Below are 21,170 nucleotides of genomic sequence, written 5' to 3'. Positions count from 1 at the left end.
GTTAAATGTAGGTAATCACGCGCCTGTAATAAAAAAATACAATTATTGATGTATTAATGAATGCAGAGCTGCATAACGTGTGCATTCACTATTGTGCTAAAAGAGGCCCAGAAAGCTGAGGTTCCAGAATGCCATTATCCAGGATGATGATGAGGTTAATGGACTGTCAAGCGGGGGAGCTCATACACTGCCTATAACACTGTCTGTGCTCTGTGCTTCCCACAGCAGCCTCCTCTGGAAATTCACATCCTTCAAACACTTGCTGGCTTCTGGAACCACAACAATTTATTTTTATATACATATCTTTTTTTTAAACCGAATAATCTGATTTCATTTTCCACAGCAAACCTAAGAAGCTTTCTCCCATTTTTGTGAAGTGGAGGAAATGATTCATTGCCTTTGGAAGTAGAGTATGCCAAGTTGCAGGCACTTTGCTATAAAAGGAGTCTGGGGTGTGCGGGAGGGGGAGAGGGGCTGCAGGCTCCTCCTGTTGGGATCACAGGGTTCTGCTCCTTTGGGAAGCAGTGTCTGATCTGCACAGCTTCGGCCAGGGGGTCTCACTCCTCCCCCAGGGAGTTCCCACACTGCAGGCGGAAGCCGAGGAATCCTCTCTACAGCAAGGAGGTATCAGACATGGGGTCATCTCCCCCCCATTACTGGACTCATCTGAACACCCCATCAATCACATTATCTCAGCATCATCCACATGCATCACATTACAGACATCTACATGTGCTATCATCACCCTCTGCTTACTTACTCTATGTATTCACCTCCTACACTTCACCACTACACCTGTATACTGACATCACTGCACCTCTATTCTGACATCACTGCACCTGTATGCTGACATCACTGCACCTGTATGCTGACATCACTGCTCCTGTATTCTGACATCACTGCTCCTGTATTCTGACATCACTGCACCTGTATGCTGACATCACTGCACCTGTATGCTGACCTCACTGCACCTGTATGCTGACATAACTGCACCTGTATGCTGACATAACTGCACCTGTATGCTGACATAACTGCACCTGTATGCTGACATAACTGCACCTGTATGCTGACCTCACTGCACCTGTATGCTGACATAACTGCACCTGTATGCTGACATCACTGCACCTGTATACTGACATCACTGCACCTGTATACTGACATCACTGCTCCTGTATTCTGACATCACTGCACCTGTATTCTGACATCATTGTATCTGCATACTGACATTACTGTACATTTTTACTGACAATAATGACATTACTGCATTTGTCTACTAACATCATTGCACCTGTATACTGACAGTACTGACATCACTGCACCTGTATACTGACAATAATGACATCAGTGCCCCTGTATACTGACATTACTGCACCTGTGTATTGACAATAATGACATCACTGCACCTGTATGCTGACATCACTGTATCTGTATACTAACATCATTATACCTGTATACTGACATTACTGCACCTTTTTACTGACAATAATGACATCACTGCACCTGTATACTGACATTACTGCACCTGTGTATTGACAATAATGACATCACTGCACCTTTATACTGATAATAATGACATCACTGCACCTGTATACTGACATTACTGCACTTGTGTATTGACAATAATGACATTTCTATACCTGTATGCTAACTTCACTGTATCTGTATACTAACATCATTGTACCTGTATGCTGACTTTACTGCACCTTACTGACAATAATGACATCACTGCATCTGTCTACTAACATCATTGTACCTTTATACTGACATCACTGCACCTGTATACTGACAATAATGACATCACTGCACCTGTATACTAACATCATTGTATCTGTATACTGACATCACTGCACCTGTATACTGACAAAAATGACATCACTGCCCCTGTATACTGACATTACTGCACCTGTGTATTGACAATAATGACATTACTGCACCTGTATGCAAACATCACTGCACCTATATGCTGACATCACTGTATCTGTATACTAAAATCATTGTACCTGTATACTGACATCACTGCACCTGTATACTGACAATGATGACATTACTACACTTGTATGCTGACATCACTGTATCAGTATACTGACATCACTGCACCTGTATAATAACATCAATGTACCTGTATACTAATATCACTGCACCTGTATAATAACATCAATGTACCTGTATACTAATATCACTGCACTTGTATAATAACATCAATGTACTTGTATACTGATATCACTGCACTTGTATACTAACATTACTGACATCACTGTGCCTGTATATTGACAATAATGACATCACTGCACCTGTATGCTGACATCACTGTATCTGTATACTAACATCACTGCACCTGTATACTGACATCACTGCACCTGTATACTGACATTACTGCACCTTTTTACTGACAATAATGACATCACTGCACCTGTATACATAATTATACCCATATAATTATACACTGTAATATTACCCATGTACTGACATTGCTGCACCTATATATCAACATCAACATCAATGCTGACATTGCTACGTGTCTGACATGGCTGTGCTTGTTTACTAATAATACTGTACCTGTTTACTGACATCACTACACCGGTATATGTTACTACACCTGTATACTCACTGTACCTGTATACATAATTATATATTGACATAATTGTACCTGTATACTGACATCATTGCACCTGAACTGTATATCAACATCATTGTACCTGTATACATAACTGTACCTGTATATTGACATCACTTTTTCTATAAACTGATATCACTGTATATGTATGCTGACATCTATGTGCCTGTATACTAACATTAATGTACCTACCTTACATTGCTGCTCCTGTATACACAACTGTATCTGTATACTGACATCACTGCACCTGTTCACTGACATCACTGCGTCTATATACATAATTACACCTGTATACTGACATAATTGTACACGTTTACTGACATCACTACACCTTTTATTGTATATTAACATCTTTGCACCTGTGTACTGATATCACTGTATCTGAATGCTTTTTTCATTGTACTGTACTTGTATATTGACATCACTGATATTTTATTCTATCTTTTCATGTGACAACACTGAAGAAATGACACTTTGCTACAATGTAAAGTAGTGAGTGTACAGCTTGTATAACAGTGTAAATTTGCTATCCCCTGAAAATAACTCAACACACAGCCATTAATGTCTAAACTGCTGGCCACAAAAGTGAGTACACCCCTAATGCCGTATACACACGACCGGTTTTCCCATCGGAATAAACTCTGAAGGTTTTTCCGACGGAATTCTGCTGAAACTGTCTTGCGTACACACGATCACACCAAAGAACGCGGTGACGTACAACACGTAGGACGGGAATAGAAAAAGGAAGTTCAATGCCAAGTGCACCACCCTTTGGGCTCCTTCTGCTAATCTCGTGTTAGTAGAAGTTTGGTTAGAGACGATTCGCGTTTTTCAGACTCTTGCGTTTCAGATCGTTTGAACTGCTGTTCAGTTTATGCTTGTGGGTTTATATCTGGTTTTCAGTGCGTGTAGTCAGTTTGTTTTTCAGTGCGTTCTTGTCCGCGCATTGCTGATTTTCAGCTCGCTCTTCACAGGCCTTGCTGTTCTTCAGTGCATTCTGTTAAGTTCATTCTGACCAGCTGACCGTTTTGAAACCATGTTGCGGGTACTTCTCGTACAGTTTGTGCTGTGTGGGGGCTTGGTGTTGGGGTTCATACTTTGACCCAAGCCCAGTCCATGAACAGGGTGAGGAGGAGTTCATGGACCAAGAATTGGTTACTCCCGCGTGACTTGTTTTGCCATCATTCAGGTCCTGCAGAAAGACAATATGAGGGTAAGTTTTCTCCTTTAACATCACATTATATGTATTTAATATTTGCTAAAGTATTGTATTTATTTCATCATTCCCTAATTACCATGATTGGAATATGCTGTGAATGTCCCCTTTAGCCTCATGCATGCTGTAAGCTTTTAATGCTTAATTTTTGGCCTACATGCATATTTGCCTTCACTAACCTCCCCAGCATGCTATCCTGGGCCCATATACACCTATAGCCTAGTCCCTTAACAATGTATTTTGTCAGCTCCATTGTAGTGCTTTACCCAAAACACCCCTAAAATGTGTACAAATGTTATGTGTGTCCTTAAATTCAGGCAGAGCGCCAGAGGCTTTTTTTTGGGTCCCAAATGCAGATCGAACCCCCCCCCCCCCCCAAAATTTTTACAGTGGGCCATTAGAGGGGGTGAGGAATCTCATAAGTGGACCTTAGATTTTTGTCTTGAAATACTCCTTAAAATAAATGTTTCACTGATGTTGGCCAAGAACGTTTGTGTCTAATCTGCTTGCAATGTTATGTGCAAAGTACTTATATATTTTTTTTCTGTTTTGACTCCACAGTTTCCTTTAACGCCACAGGAATGGCAGACTGGGACATCCCATTTTGCCGACCGTTGGGACTCTTCCAACTGTGGAGGGGCTATAGTTGGGAAGCATGTCCACATCGTGCCATCACCCCATTCGGGGTCTTATTATTATAACTATAATGCCGCGTACATACGATCAGATTATCCGGCGGACAATCCGCCCGTGTGTGGGCTCCGGCAGACTTTTTGTTCCTAAAAGTCCAGCAGACTTATGCCGCGTACACACGATCAAACAATCGGGTGGAAAAGTCCGGCAAAGTCAAGTCCGCCGGACAATCTCCCCGTGTGTAGCCTCCGGCGGACTTTTTTGACCCGAAAGTACGGCGGACTTAGAAAGTAGTTTTTCACTCCAATCTTCCCGCCGGACTTGTATTTCGGCGGACAATCCGGATGATGTCCCCACCTATTATGATGTCACAGTCCCAGCATCCTCTGGGACTGTGACACCATAATAGGCGGGGACATCATCCGGCGATGTCCCTATATAAGTCGCCACACGTCGCGTCTGTGCCATTGTGAGCGGAGGATGCGACGAGGCAACATCTGAAGAGAAGAACAGAAGAACAGAAGGCGGCGACGACGACAGCGGCGACAGAAGACCGGGCCACCGCCTGTAAAAGAGCTAGAAGAAGGCGCGGTGGCCCGGCAGAGGAACCGAAGAGGGGGACAAGACCCCCGAAGTCAGAAGAAGAGGGTGGTGGCGAGGAAGAAAGCCGGGCTCCTCCGCTAGTAAAAGAGCTAGCAGAAGATAGCGGAGGAGTCCGGCGAGAAGACCCCCGAAGATGGAAGCCCCCGGAGCTGTGCAATAAACTATTTTAACCCTTGTGTGTTGTGTTTTTTTGTACTTTATTTTACAGGTGAATAGGTAGGGGTACATTGTACCCCATACTCATTCACATAGGGTGGGGGGCTGGATTCCGATAAGCCCCCCGCCCGCAGACCCCAACAACCAACGGCCAGGGTTGTTGGGAAGAGGCCCTTGTCCTCATCAACATGGGGACAAGGTGCTTTGGGGTGGGGGGACCGCGCGGCCCCCCCTTCTCCAAGGCACCCCCCCATGTTGAGGGCACACGGCCTGGTACGGCTCAGGAGGGGTGGCGCTTGCTCGTCCCCCCCCTTTCCTGGCCGGCCGGGTAGCGTGCTCGGAAAAGGGTCTGAGGTGGACCTTGGGGGGGCCCCCACGCCAATTTTTTCGGCATTGGGGTTCCCCTTTAGGTCCATACCAGGTGGCGGGGCCAGCGACGTCTCCTTCGCGGGCCCCGCCTACCTGGAGACGCGCTCAAAATGAGCGGACTTTCCTCCGCGTGTGTGGGCGAGTCAATTCATTTCAAAAGTAGGGCGAATAGTACAACGGACTTAGTATGCCGTATTAGTCCGCTGAAAAAGTGCCGTGTGTGGGCAAGTAGCCCGTTCGGAAAGTCCGCTGGATAGTCGGCTACGTGTGTACGTGGCATTAGAAATAAGTTTTGACTCAAAATTGTCCGGACTTTTTTGCCAGACTTTTGAAACAAATGGACTTGCCCACACACGGAGTAAAGTCTGTTCATTTTGAATGTGGCTCCAGGTAGACGGAACTAGCGCAGGAAGTCAATGTCGTCGCCTCCATCAGCGAGATTGACACCTCGCTAGCCCGTCACCTTGTATGGATTTAAAGGGGAAGCCCTATGCCAAATAAACAGCGTGGGGGTCCCCCCAAAGTCCATAGAAGACCCTTATCCAAGCACGCAGCCCGGCCAGTCAGGAAAGGGGGTGGGGACGAGCGAGCGCCCCCCCCCGAGCCGTACCAGGCCATGTGCCCTCAACATGGGGGGATGCTTTGGGGAAGGGGGGCCCTGCGCCCCCCCACCCCAAAGCACCTTGTCCCCATGTTGATTAGGACAAGGGCCTCTTTCCAACAACCCTGGCCGTTGGTTGTCAGGGTCTGCGGGCGGGGGGCTTATCAGAATCCGGGAGCCCCCTTTGATAAGGTGGCCCCCAGATTCCGGCCCCCCACCCTATGTGAATGAGTATGGGGTACCATGTACCCCTACCCATTCACCTGGGGAAAAATGTTTTAAATACTTTATTAGACAGCTCCGGGGGTCTTTTCTTCTTCCGTCTTGATGGGGTCTGCCCGCCGGACTCCTATCTTCTGCTAGCTCTTTTACTAGCGGAGGAGCCCGGCTTTCTCCTTCGTCGCCGCTGCCGTCCGGGGATCTTCTTCCGACTTCGGGGGTCTTGTCCCGCTCTTCATTTCTTCTTGCCGGGCCTCTACTTTCTTCTTCCAGCTCTTTTACTAGCGTTGGCCCGGTCTTCTGTCGCCGCCGCTGCCTTCTGCTTCTTCTTCTCTTCTTCTTCTTCCTTCTTCCGATGTTGACACGACGCTCTCTCCAGCCGTAATGCTGGGGACGTGTTGTGCAGCGACTTATATAGGGACAAGGGGCGGGATCACCGGATGATGTCACATGGTGACCCCGCCCCTTATGTAGGAGGATGCTGGTACTGTGACATCATAAGGGACGGGGTCACCATGTGACATCACCCGGTGACCCGCCCCTTGTCTCTATGTAAGTTGCTGCACAACGCGTCCCTGCCATTAAGGCTGAAGAGAGCGTTGTTTCAAAATCGGAAGAAGAAGAAGAAGCAGAAGGCGACAGCGACAGAAGACCGGGCCAATGCTAGTAAAAGAGCTGGAAGAAGAAAGCAGAGGCCCGGCAAGAAGAAACGAAGGCGGGACAAGACCCCAGAAGTCGGAAGAAGACCCCTGGATGGCGACAAAGGAGAAAGTCGGGGCTCCTCCGCTAGTACAAGAGCTAGCAGAAGATAGTGGAGGAGTACGGCGAGAAGACCCCATCAAGACGGAAGAAGAGAAGACCCCCGGAGCTGTCTAATAAAGTATTTTAAAAACTTGTGTTTTTTATGTACACATTTTTCCCCAGGTGAATGGGTAAGGGTACATGGTACCCCATACTCATTCACATAAAGTGGGGGGGGGGCGGAATCTGGTGTCCCGGAATCTGGGGGCCCCCTTATTAATGGGGGCTCCCGGATTCTGATAAGCCCCTGCCCACAGACCCCTACAATCAGGGGTTTTTTTTGGGAAGAGGCCCTTGTCCTCATCAACATGGGGACAAGGTGCTTTGGGGTGGGGGGCCCTTCCCCAAAGCACCCCCCATGTTGAGGGCACGCGGCCTGGTATGGTTCAGGAGGGGGGGCGCTCACTCATCCCCACTCCCTTTCCTGACCGGCCAGGCTGTGTGCTTGGATAAGGGTCTGCTATGGACTTTGGGCGGGACCCCCACGCCATATTTTTCACGTAGGGCTTCCCCTTTAAATCCATACAAGGTGACGGGGCTAGCGAGGTGTCAATCTCTGCGACATTGACTTCCTGCGCTAGTTCCGTCTACCTGGAGCCACGTTCAAAATTAACGGACTTCACTCCGTGTGTGGGCAAGTCCGTTTATTTCAAAAGTCCGGCGGACTAGCACACAGACAGGCGGATTGTCCGCTGGACTGCCGAGTCCGGCGGACAATTTTGAGTCATGGACTCCCGTCATAGTCTGGCGGATTGTCCGCCGGACCTAGTCCACCGAAAAAGTCCGGTCGTGTGTGGGCAGGTCCGCTCTGGAAAGTCCAGCGGACCTCCGCTACTAAGTCCGCCGGATAGTCCGATCGTGTGTACGCGGCATTAGAGGTTTAATAGTATAGTGTTAATGGCGGTGGTGTCAACAATATGAGTTCCTCTATGTGGATGTGGGGAAGAATTGTTGGATGGAGGAGTCTTTTCCCAGATGGAGTTTTACCAACGTCTCCAGACTGGCGGCCTGGCGTTGCCCCCTGATGCGGACAACGTGGAAGGACTCCCGTTCGTCTTTATTGCTGATGAAGCATTCGGTCTGGGCAAGCACCTGATGAGGCCATTCACCCAAAGAACCCTCACCCCAGAGAGGAGGGTTTTTAACTACCGCCTGTTTCTGACAGCAATCCATATGACAGAGTACAAAATCAACCACATTATCTTATCCTGCTGCATATTACACAATTTTTTTTTTTTTAAATGCCCAAAATTATATTGCCTAAGTTGGGCCTGAGGCAGGACTTCCTGAGAATCCCCTGACAGGACTGGATACTGGCCATCCTGGCCATCCTGGCTTGGCACCCCAAAGCGCCTGTGAAGTTCGGCAGGAATATGTTAAATAATTTTACGGGTAGGGGAGCCATTGCTATGCCAGACAATGTGAAAATGTTTTTTACAAAAAAAAAAGATCTGATAAAACCTTGAATTTTCTTTATTGCTTGTGTTTGTTTTTGGCTGTCTCCTAGGTTCTCCTAGTGCACTTGCAGTGCCAAGTGGATTTTCCTTTAGTAAATAAGCCCGATTGTCACTGTAAACACAAAATTACCTCAAAAACTGGTATTGAGCATTGAAAGAATGACATTTTGAGTTACATTTTTTTTTCCTCAAGTTTTTTTACAACTTTTTGTTTTTTTTTGGTATAAACACGCATGTTTAGAAATATAACATACAAAACTCTGGAACTTACAAAGTTCAACGTAGAAAAACTGAAGGCAGACATTATAGTGTCAAAAATGTCTTGATATTGCCTTCATCAGATGGGGTGATGTCACCACTGTAGAAGCCAAATTTTGAAGATGCACACAATTTGGGATTCAAAATGGGTCTTTCCCTCCTGATCCCATGCCTAATGTCAACATGTGCTATCTCCCATCATGGGGTGCTCAATGGACATGTTTTGGGGGTGCAACCATTCTCACTTACTAGAGTTACTAGGAAATGGTTGCACCCACAAAATGCGTACATTGAAATCCCCTGATGGCAGATAGCACATGTTGACACACGGCGTGCATCTTCAAAATTTGGCTTTTAAAATGTCCAAGAAAAGTTTTAGGAGAGTCCACAAAAAGTGAAAATGGTGGCATTTGGAACAAATTCAGGTTCTACCCAACACATCAATCATGTTCTTCATTTGTTATTCCATAACATTGAGTTTCTTCCTTATGCTGTCAATTTCACCATTCCACATCATGATGTCCTTGATTAGTCTTTGTGCACTTGCACTTGTGAAATGTTCAGCTTGCTCTTCAACAACCAGCACATCACCTAAAGATTTGAGTAAGAACATGTATTTAGAAATATGCAGGCATACATATAGTAGTACCTGAAGCTGGGGTGTCAGACACTCACCTGTTGCGGTGACAATCTCACGGACTTCCTCCACCTCTCCTTCCTCCAAATCCTGGGGTGTGTTTTTTTCAGAGTTCCCCTTCTTTCTCATGTGAGGGGTTCCTGGTGTCCTCTGAGTGGTGTCCTCCGAATCTTTTCTCCCCTATGAGAATGAAACAAAAGGTATACTTAGCACATGGATATTTGAGTCCAGAAATAGGAATATGAAACATTTCTGGGAAGTGGGGTACAATTGTCTGTTTTGGGCACAGTTCCAAGCTGAAGACCTGATTTTTTACCTTACCCAAGCTGGAATACTTACCTTTTTCTGTCAATTTTCACAGATGGAGACACCACAAGTATCCACTGGAACACCTGTGTGGGACACCTTCAAAAGTTTGTTCTTGTGCCCCACACTAGTGCTCCAGATGTGTAAACAGCTGCTGAGTATTCTCTCCTTACATTACACTGAAACAAGCTTGCATTTCATTCTAGTTACAAACACATCTAGACATCAATATCCCAAACGTATTTTTAGACAAATAGGCATTACTAAATGTATTTAACCTGTATCTGCATATTTAATGAGTGAACAATGTTTCCTACGACCGATGAATGTGCCCACAAACATGAAAGTCGCCATTTTAACTGTACAACAGTAACGAAAATAACATGGTGCAGCATGCAAGTAATAATAATAATAATAATCGTAACACACAACTCCTTACTTTTTAGAAGCACTTTCTTGATCCTTCTATACTGATCCTGGTCCCTCAGTTTCAGGTCTGACCAGCGTTTCCTTATTTGCTCCTTTGATCGTCGTACCTTAAAATTTGTGTGCAGACTCTTCACAGATTTCGTCATGATTTTGTCCTTTTTCACATTCGGGTTGGTGTATGGTCCATTCTTGCCATCATAGTCGTTCCTCCCCAAGATGTTCACCATCTTTATAAAGGCCATATTTGAGGCCTTAAATCTTTGTCTCCGGGATCTGGATGTTTCCTGCTCCTCGTTCTGACTCCAATCATGCACCTGCTGTGTCTCTGCCATGTCGCTCCTACTGAGCACTGAAAAGAAGGGGCGGGGAATATTCTAGAAATAACGTCAGGGGCAAGCGGAGTTTCACGCATGCACAGTGTATATAAGGTTAACATGCGTTAAAGGAGGATGAACGTTCTAACGAAGGTAACATTTTAACTTGGGACATCAATAGCCTATACTGATTCAAGATTGAGGCCTATATTGGGATAAGATCATGAGAGTTTAGGCTGATATTAGTGTCTTGGTCTTGTGTATTGTCTTACAGCAAATATGAATCACTTTAAGGACCCAGAGTTCATGGCCAGTTTCATAGACAAATACAGGGAGATGTATTGAGAATTTGTGGGAGGTGAAACACAGCTTATATTATAATAAACAAGCTAGGAGGTCAACGCTGAAGAAACTTCTGGAATTTGTGAAGACTCAAGTCCCCGATGCAACCATCGTGTTCTTGGAAAAGAAAATTGGGATCTTGAGGAACATGTATAAGAAGGAGCATAATAAGATCCAGAAATCACTCCGATCAGGAGCATCAGCATCCTGGAAGAAGTGGATGTGCCCAGCTGGAGCCAGGTATATTATTTTAGACATATTTATTGCCCTAATATTAATGATGTTAACTAGATGTTATAATTGATAACAAATGAATGATTTAAAACAAAGAGATTTACATATCAATAGACAGTAGTGGCCAAAAATATTTGTGACAAGAATGAGAAATGCTGGGGTCAGAATGATAGTCTTTTCTATTTATTAACATAAAATTTGCAAGTCATGAGCTAAAAATTGTGTGTGATTAATAGAGCAAAAACTAAAACTATGTCCCTTTTTTATACACAGGATGAGCTCAGCCAGGAGGAGGGTCTGGAAAGGGGCAGCCAGGAGAAGGCGGTGCCCAGTGTCAGCCAGGAGGTGGGTGGGCCCAGTCCAGTAGGAGCCTCACCCAGTTCCAGGTGCCTCCCCTCCGCCTTACAACAAAAAGGCCCAGGAAGGGGACGATAATGGATAAGGCAGCACTGGGCCTCATTAGGGAAGCAAGTGATGTCCCCAGAAGCCCCCCCTCCCAATGCTAAAGAGGCCTATGGCTGCTATCTAGCCACAAGATTGCTGAAGTTGGAGGAGGGCCAACGCCGAAACTGTGAGGGAATTATTGGTGAGGCCCTTCAGAGGGGGTTGAGGGGCCAGCTGACTGAGAACAGCCACAGATGTGAGCTCGCCAATCCTCCTCCTCCTCCTGCCACAAGTCAACCACCAGAGGCACAGCCTCCAATGAAGGCTGCAGGGAAGGGTGCAGGGAAGCGTGGAGGGAAGGCTGCAGCGAACAGAAGAAAGTGATGACCTGGCTTCAGTCTGGTCTGACAGAAGACGCAGGCTGGTGTAGTACCACAGCCTGGGGACAGATATGTCATCTGCTGCTGGTCCTAATCTCTGGGATTCCTGGACCAGATTATGGACTCCTCAAGCTAACAATTTTATTTTCCACAGACTTGATGTGTGTCCTCGAGGCCAAAAGGCTTCCCAAAATCCAAAAGTTTCTCCAGTATTGCCTTCCTCTTTATTTTGTTATTAGCCAGAATAAATGGAGATTTTATTTTCTGAAAATACTTGCCTATGTGTTTTTCTACAAAAAGTACAGTCTGTTTGTGAGTAGGCAGTTACATTTCTAAAACAATGTCAAATTAACAAGGGACACCAACCTCCTTGAGGTTAATAAAAAATACAAGATAATAATGTTATTGTGGTAACTTGACACACAAAACATAAAATTATATATGGAGATCACTAGAAAATAATTTTTCAATAATCCCCCCCAAAAAAGTAGATCTTGATAAAAAAAAAAAAAAAAAAAAAAAGACTATAAAAAAAATTCTAAACATTATTATGGAGATTGGACTTTTAAAAATTAAAAGATTATTCGTGAGATCAGGAGAAATAATCAAGAAATTAGTTTGTGAGAACAACTTCATTATTTTAGCATTAAAAGAAGAAAATAATGTGCTGCATTAAAAGATCACAGAATTTGCTGCGTGAGGAATGTGCTAGCTCCAATTACGAATGCTAGTTTTACCACACCGAGCGCTTCTGTCTCATACTTGCTTCAGAGCATGCGTCGTTTTTTGGTACCTTGGAACAGCATACAGACGCGTGAGTTTACCGATAGGAATTGGTTCCGTCGGAAATATTTAGAACATGTTCTATTTCTAGGTCCATCAGAATTTTCGACTTAAAAAGTCAGATGGGGGCATACACACGATCAGAATATACGATGAAAAGCTCCCGTCTGACTTTTTCTGTCAGACATTCCGTTTGTGTGTACACGACATAAGGGAAAATGTCCAGTTTGGACCCAAAGTGTCAATATTTTGTGCAGCCCCCATTATTTTCCAGCACTGCCTTAACCCTCATGGGCATGGAGATAACCAGAGCTTCACAGGTTGCCACTGGAGTCCTCTTCCACTCCTCCATGAAGACATCACAGAGCTGGTGGATGTCAGAGACCTTGTGCTCCTCCACCTCCCATTTGAGGATGCCCCACAGATGCTCAATAGGGTTTAGGTATGGAGACATTCTTGGCCAGTCCATCACCTTTACCCTCGCTTCTTTAGCAGGGCAGTGGTCATCTTGGAGATGCGTTTGGGGTCATTATCATGTTGGAATAGTGCCCTGTGGCCCAGTCTCCAAAACATGACTCTCCCACCATCATGCTTGACTGTAGGCAAGACACACTTGTCTTTGTACTCCTCACCTGGTTGCCGCCACACACGCTTGACAACATCTGAACCAAATAAGTTTATCTTAATCTCATTAGACCACAGGACATGGCTCCAGTAATCCATGTCGTTAATCTGCTTGTCTTCAGCAAACTGTTTGTGGGCTTTCTTGTGCATCATCTTTAGAAGAGGCTTCCTTTCGGGATGACAGCCATGCAGACCAATTTCATGCAGTGTATGGTCTGAGCACTGACAGGCTGATCCCCCACCCCTTTAATCTCTGCAGCAATGCTGGCAGCACTCATATGTCTATTTCCCAAAGACAACCTCTGGATATGACGCTGAGCACATGCACTCAACTTATTTGGTTGACCATGGCGAGGCCTGTTCTGAGTGGAACCTGTCCTGTTAAACGACTGTATGGTCTTGTCCCCTATGCTGCAGCTCCGTTTCAGGGTCTTTGAAATCTTCTTATAGCCTAGGCCATCTTTACGTAGAGCAACACTTTTTTCAGATCCTCAGAGTTATTTGCCATAAGGTGCCATGTTGAAATTCCAGTGACCAGTATGAGTGAGAGCGATAACACCAAATTTAACACACCTGCTCCCCATTCACATCTGAGACCTTTTAACACTAACGAGTCACATGATACCGGGGAGGAAAAATGGCTAATTTGGCCCAATTTGGACATTTTCACTTAGGGGTGTAATCGCTTTTGTTGCCAACAGTTTAGACATTACTGGCTGTGTGTTGAGTTATTTTGAGGGGACAGCAAATTTACACATCACTACACTTGTATATTGATACCACTGCACCCATATATGTAGCCTCAGCTGTATACTGAAATCACTGTGTCTGTATACATAACTGTACCTCTGTCCTGACATCACTGTGCCTGTATACATAACTGTATCTCTGTCCTGACATCACTGTACCTGTATACAATTACACCCATATACTAACATAAATGTACCTGTATATTAAAATCACTGTACCTGTATACATAACTGCATCTGTGTACTGACATCATTGTCCCTGGGTACTGTACTCTTTGCATCTGTATACAGACATCACTTTCCCTACAGGCTATCCTAAATTTACTTACATAGTGCGACGTCAATACTTACATGCTAGCATACTCATACTTGTATGATGATATCACCTTACCTACAAGTTGACATAACCTTCCTTATATGAGAACATAATCATACCTACATGTTAACATTACAATACCTATATGCTGATAGTACTATACCTACATGTTGGCATCACAATATCTAGATGCTGGTATCACCTTTCCTACATGTTGACATCACCTACAAGATGACATCATCATTCCTACACCTTACGATAACCATGCCTACATACTGGTATAATCATACTTACATACTGATATCACCTTTCCTACATTCTGATATCACTATTCTTAAATACTGGCATCACCTGTCCTATATGCTATCCTGATTATAAGTACATGATGACATCACCTTTTTTACATGCTGGTATCATCAAACCTACATGCTGACATCATCATACCTACATGCTGATATCACCTTCTCTACCTGGTGACATCATTATACCTACATACTCACATAATTAATCATACTTACATGATGACATCACCATACCTACATGCCATCATTACAATACCTGCATGCTGGCGTCACTATACCTACATACTGGTATCACATCATACCTACACCTTAACCACTTAAGCCCCAGACCATTTGGCCGTCCAAAGACCAGAGCAGTTTTTACGATTCAGCACTGCGTCAATTTAACTGAAAATTGCGCGGTTGTGCGACATGGCTGCCAAACAAAATTGGCGTCCTTTCTTTCCTACAAATAGAGCTTTCTTTTGGTGGTATTTGATCACCTCTGCGGTTTTTATTTTTTGCACTATAAACAAAAAAAATAGCGTCAATTTTGCTATAATATCCCCAAAAAATATATTAAAACAAATGTTTTTTTTTCCTCAGTTTAGGCCCATACGTATTCTTCTACATATTTTTGGTAAAAAGAAAAAAAATCGCAATAAGCGTTTATTGATCGGTGTGCACAAAAGATATAGCATCTACAAATAAAAGGATAGTTTTATGGCATTTTTATTGATAATTTTTTTTTACTAGTAATGGCAGCAATCAGCGATTTTTATTGTGACTGCGACATTATGGCAGACACAGCAGACACTTTTGATGCGATTTTGGGACCATTCACATTTATACAGCAATCAGTGCAATTAAAAATGCATCGATTACTGTGTAAATGTGACTGGCAGTGAAGGGGTTAACCACTAGGTGGTGCTGTAGGGGTTAACTGTGTGTCCTAGGGAGTGATATTAACTGTGGGGGGGAGGGGCTGTGTGTGACACTACACTGATCACCGCTCCTGTTTACATTAGCATCTCCCCGTTCTTACTCACCGTGAAATGATCGCGGGTATCACAGCAGACATCAGGTCCGCGGGACCCACCATCGCGGTCACGGAGCTCCCGCTGTGCGCGCACCTGCCCGCCCGCCCCAAAAGCCACCTCTCAAAGGGCCACGTACAGGTACGTTAATCTGGCTGTACGTGCCTTTCTGTCACAGTATATTTGTGTGAGGCCAGGAAGCGGTTAAAGTAGAAAATGGATAAAGTAAGGGAAGGGTTTAACCCCTGTCAGATTTATTTTTCACCATCTGTGTCCCATTAGGAAGATTTCTCTTCCCTTCCTGTCCCATAGCCAAACAGGAAGTGAGAGAAAATCCTTGCACATTAACCAGTTCCCGACCAGCGCATGACGATGTACGTCGACAGAATGGCACGGGCAGGCATATTGGCGTACAGGTACGTCCAATCTTCAATGCCGCCCTGCCATCGGGAGCGCGCCGCCGGCAGCGTGCTCCCGCACTGGTCGGGACCCCCGTGAGTCCGGTCGCGGGACCCGCGGACTCGATCGCCGCGGGCATCCCCGCGATCGTCTCACGGGACGGTCGAATGGAGGAAATGCCATGTAAACAGCATTTCTCCATTCTGCCTAGCAACTAGTGATGCTGATCTCTGCTCCATATGATTGGAGCAGAGATCAGTGTTCACTAAATGAAAGCCCAACCCCCCCACAGTTAGTAACACACCCCTAGGAACACTTAACCCCTACACTGCCACCCACTGGTTAACCCCATTCACTGCTAGTGTCATTTACACAGGAATCAGTGCATTTATAGCAGTGATTACTGTATAAATGACAATGGTCCCAAAAATGTGTCAAAAATGTCCAAAGGGTCCCCCACAATGTCGCAGTCACAATAAAAATCACTGATCGCCGCCATTACTAGTAAAAAAAAATAATAAAAAATTATTAATAAAAATGCTATAAAACTATCCCTATTTTGTAAACGCTATAACTTTTGCGCAAACCAATCAATAATCGCTTATTGCGATTTTTTTTTACCCAAAATATGTAGAAGAATACGTATCGGCCTAAACTGAGGGAAAACATTTTTTTTATATATCTTTGGGGGATATTTATTATAACAAAAAGTAAAAAATAATGCGTTTTTTTCAAAATTGTCGCTCTATTTTTGTTTATAGCGCAAAAAATAAAAACCGCAGGGGTGATCAAATACCACCAAAATAAAGCTCTATTTGTGGGAAAAAAAGGACGTCAATTTTGTTTGGGAGCCACGTCGCACGACCGCGCAATTGTCAGTTAAAGCGACGCAGTGCCGAATCGCAAAAAGTGGTCTGGTCTTTGACCAGCAAAATGGTCCGGTCTGTAAGTGGTTAAGGGAATTCCTTGGGGACTCCAAGGTCACCAAATCTAGTGTATTAGTTATACTTTAAGATAAACATACTTGCATGCTGACAGCATCATACCTACACCTTAAAGGGTTTGTAAACCCTCAATGTTTTTCACCTTAATGCATTCTATGCATTAAGGTGAAAAACCTCCTGTGATGCAGCAGACCCCCAGAGCCCCCCCTTTTACTTACCTGAACCTGATTGTTCCAGAGACAAGGAAAAACACTGAACTAAGAAAATATACCCATGTGAAACAACTCACAAAAAAGTTTGAACTTAGTGGTGTATTTGTCGCATACTAAAGAGGGATTAGAATGCGACAAAAAATAGACTATCTAATAAAGATAGAAAATGCTAAGTCAGTAAAAATAGCAGATACTTCTTAGTGTGGTTATACAAAGAATACCCTTAATAGGAGTGAATAATCAAATGAATGTGGAATAATGCAAGCAAAACTCTGCTAACAAAACCCAAACGCATAAAAATAAATGGAAAAAATATATTACACCAATGATACCTAAAGATTGAAATCGTATTGGGTATCAGAAAATATATGTAGTGAAAATAAAAAATACCTTAAGTAATGTTCATATAAAGTGAACCTGCAAAAAAAACAATATAACATCCAAAGGTCTGTTGTCTTAGAACAATAGTGAAACAATGTAACATCCAATGGTCCGTTATCTTATAACATTAGTGAAACATGAATATGGAAATTGTTTGAGAACATAATGAGAATGGAGCAATGTTCAAAAAGTCCATATACAGTCTCTATTTGCAAGGTTTCCCACAGTGAAGTAGTGACAGTAGAAATATCCAACACGAACGTGACTTGTGCTCAGCCTCCACCAATGATATTATTGCCGCTTACCAGAAACGAATGGTTCCTTATTACAGAGAACCATGTAGAGCAGTTGACTGATTCCCCCAGTCCAGGGTCTACACGAATGAAATGTAAGGGACTTCAGAGCCCGCTCGTCTCTCGATACACTCCCGTTCGTGGGTTTACATAAAAGGCAATGAGACTCACAATAGTGTAAAACCCAAATATAACTTTAATCGAACGTAAAAGACAAATGCGCACTTACAGAAATGAAGATTAAAACGATCGAGATGGTGGCGTCAGGACGTCGCTCCTCCTCCCTACGCGTTTCGTCGATCCCGTACCCCGTGACCACGTCCTATCGTGACGAAACGCGTAGGGAGGAGGAGCGACGTCCTGACGCCACCATCTCGTGTTGTATGTTTTCGGTGTAACGGGCGCTAACCGAGACCGGCCGGCTCGGTTTTGCTGTAACGATCGTTTTAATCTTCATTTCTGTAAGTGCGCATTTGTCTTTTACGTTCGATTAAAGTTATATTTGGGTTTTACACTATTGTGAGTCTCATTGCCTTTTATGTAAACCCACGAACGGGAGTGTATCGAGAGACGAGCGGGCTCTGAAGTCCCTTACATTTCATTCGTGTAGACCCTGGACTGGGGGAATCAGTCAACTGCTCTACATGGTTCTCTGTAATAAGGAACCATTCGTTTCTGGTAAGCGGCAATAATATCATTGGTGGAGGCTGAGCACAAGTCACGTTCGTGTTGGATATTTCTACTGTCACTACTTCACTGTGGGAAACCTTGCAAATAGAGACTGTATATGGACTTTTTGAACATTGCTCCATTCTCATTATGTTCTCAAACAATTTCCATATTCATGTTTCACTAATGTTATAAGATAACGGACCATTGGATGTTACATTGTTTCACTATTGTTCTAAGACAACAGACCTTTGGATGTTATATTGTTTTTTTTGCAGGTTCACTTTATATGAACATTACTTAAGGTATTTTTTATTTTCACTACATATATTTTCTGATACCCAATACGATTTCAATCTTTAGGTATCATTGGTGTAATATATTTTTTCCATTTATTTTTATGCATTTGGGTTTTGTTAGCAGAGTTTTGCTTGCATTATTCCACATTCATTTGATTATTCACTCCTATTAAGGGTATTCTTTGTATAACCACACTAAGAAGTATCTGCTATTTTTACTGACTTAGCACTTTCTATCTTTATTAGATAGTCTATTTTTTGTCGCATTCTAATCCCTCTTTAGTATGCGACAAATACACCACTAAGTTCAAACTTTTTTGTGAGTTGTTTCACATGGGTATATTTTCTTAGTTCAGTTATTTTCTGTAGCGCAACCCACTCTTTTTTTCTCTTATGCCAAATGTAGTATAACATTTGGGTTGCTGCTTCTCTTTTTAGTTTTTTTGTCTAATTTCTTTTGTCAAGCGCGGCGTTCCTCTGTTTTCCACAAGGAAAAACACACCAGCTGCAGCCGGTGTGTCTTGGGTCCTAATTGGACAGATTGATAGCAGCGCAGCCATTGCCTCCCACTGCTGTCAATAAAATCCAATGACGTGAGAGCCGGGGGGGGGGGGGGGGGAGTCCTGCTGTCTGTGTGAGAGGAAGCAGCAGGATACGGGAGCACATCTGCACAAGTCCCCCGAGGGAGAGTGGCTCTCCAGCAGGGCACTCAAGAAGAGGAGGAGCCAGGAGCTCCGCTAAGGGACCCCAGAAGAGGAGGATTGGGGCCACTCTGGGCAAAACCAACCTCACAGAGGAGGTAAGTATAACATGTTTGTTATTTTTATTTTTTAAACAAAGGTTTACATATCCTTTAAGATAACCATGCTGACATTATCATACCTACATGCTGACAACGCTATACGTACATGCTGATATCAACTTACCTACATGCTAACATTACAATACCTACTGTACTTGCTGATTTTACTATACCTACATACTGGCATCACAATAGCTACATGCTAACATCACCATTTCTACACGCTGACATCACTGATCCTAAATATTGGCATCACCTTCCTACATGCTGGTATCCTCATACTACACCTTCAAACCATACCAACATGCTGACATAATTATACCTACATGTTGACATCAACATACTTACGTGCTGACATCATGATACTTAGATGGGGACATCACCATACCTACATGGTGACATAATTATACCTACATGTTGACATCACCATACCTACATGCTGACACCATCATACTTACATTGGGACATCACCATACCTACACGGTGACATAATCATACATGGTGACATCTCCAAACCTACATGTTGGCTTGATCATAACTACATGCTGACATCACCTAATCTACATTCTGACATCATAATACCTACCTGCTGACATTACCATACCTACCTGCTGACAACAGCTATCTACATGCTGACATCAACTTCCATACAAGCCATGAAGAAGAGGAGTGGTGTTGCGCTCCTTATAATGTATTTTTCTTGTGATGTGTTACCACAATATTACCAAAATATCAATTATATACCTGACTGTTCTTTATCACGATTATCGGTAAGGTGCATAAGTGCAGAAACAGTAAAAAATCTAAATTACTTAGCAAATATGTTAAAAGAGCATAGTAGTTTTTCACTTGTGCAAACAAAAAACAAAATAAACAATATCTAAGTGATATAAATATTATCAACATAAAAAAGTGTAGCTATAGGTGGTTATATCGCTGTGCAAAGTATATAAAACATAGGTGAATGGTTCATACAGTGACTGATATATAAATGAATAAAGCAGAGCAAAATATAGTTAAATACAAGCCAACATCACTTTTCCTACCTGCTGACATATCCATACGCAAGTTGCAAATATCATTTTTCCTATATTCTATCATAACCATACTTACATGGTAACATCACCATACCTATATTCTGACATCATAATACCTACCTGCTGACATAACCATACCTACCTGCTGATAATAGCTATCCACATGCTGACATCAACTTCCATACAAGCCAACATCACTTTTCCTACCCGGTGACATATCCATACTTAAGTTGCAAATATAATTTTTCCTGCGTGCTATCATAATCATACTTACATGGTGACATCACTATACCTACAAGCTGGCATCATCATACCTAAATGATGACTTTGCTATACCTACATGCTCCATATATGCTGTCATCACTAAACTTATGCTGCTCATAGCTCACTA

The 21,170-nt window shown here is 43.5% G+C and overlaps 1 protein-coding gene across 1 annotated transcript in view; it reads left to right on the top strand.

Annotated features, from left to right (window-relative positions):
- Positions 1-485: 485 nt before the first annotated feature.
- Positions 486-21,170, top strand: part of LOC143937504 (PRKC apoptosis WT1 regulator protein-like) — a 96,449-nt gene continuing 75,764 nt past the window's right edge. The window contains exon 1 of the mRNA XM_077460814.1: positions 486-624. The gene's annotated coding sequence lies outside the window, so the exon portion shown is untranslated. The remainder of the gene's footprint in view (positions 625-21,170) is intronic.

This window comes from Lithobates pipiens, unplaced genomic scaffold (genome assembly GCF_037356315.1).
Source record: "Lithobates pipiens isolate NorthernLeopardFrog02 unplaced genomic scaffold, aLitPip1_a1.2 Scaffold_10, whole genome shotgun sequence".
NCBI classification, from domain to species: Eukaryota; Metazoa; Chordata; class Amphibia; order Anura; family Ranidae; genus Lithobates; species Lithobates pipiens.
This window is presented reverse-complemented; position numbering and strand designations above follow the sequence as displayed.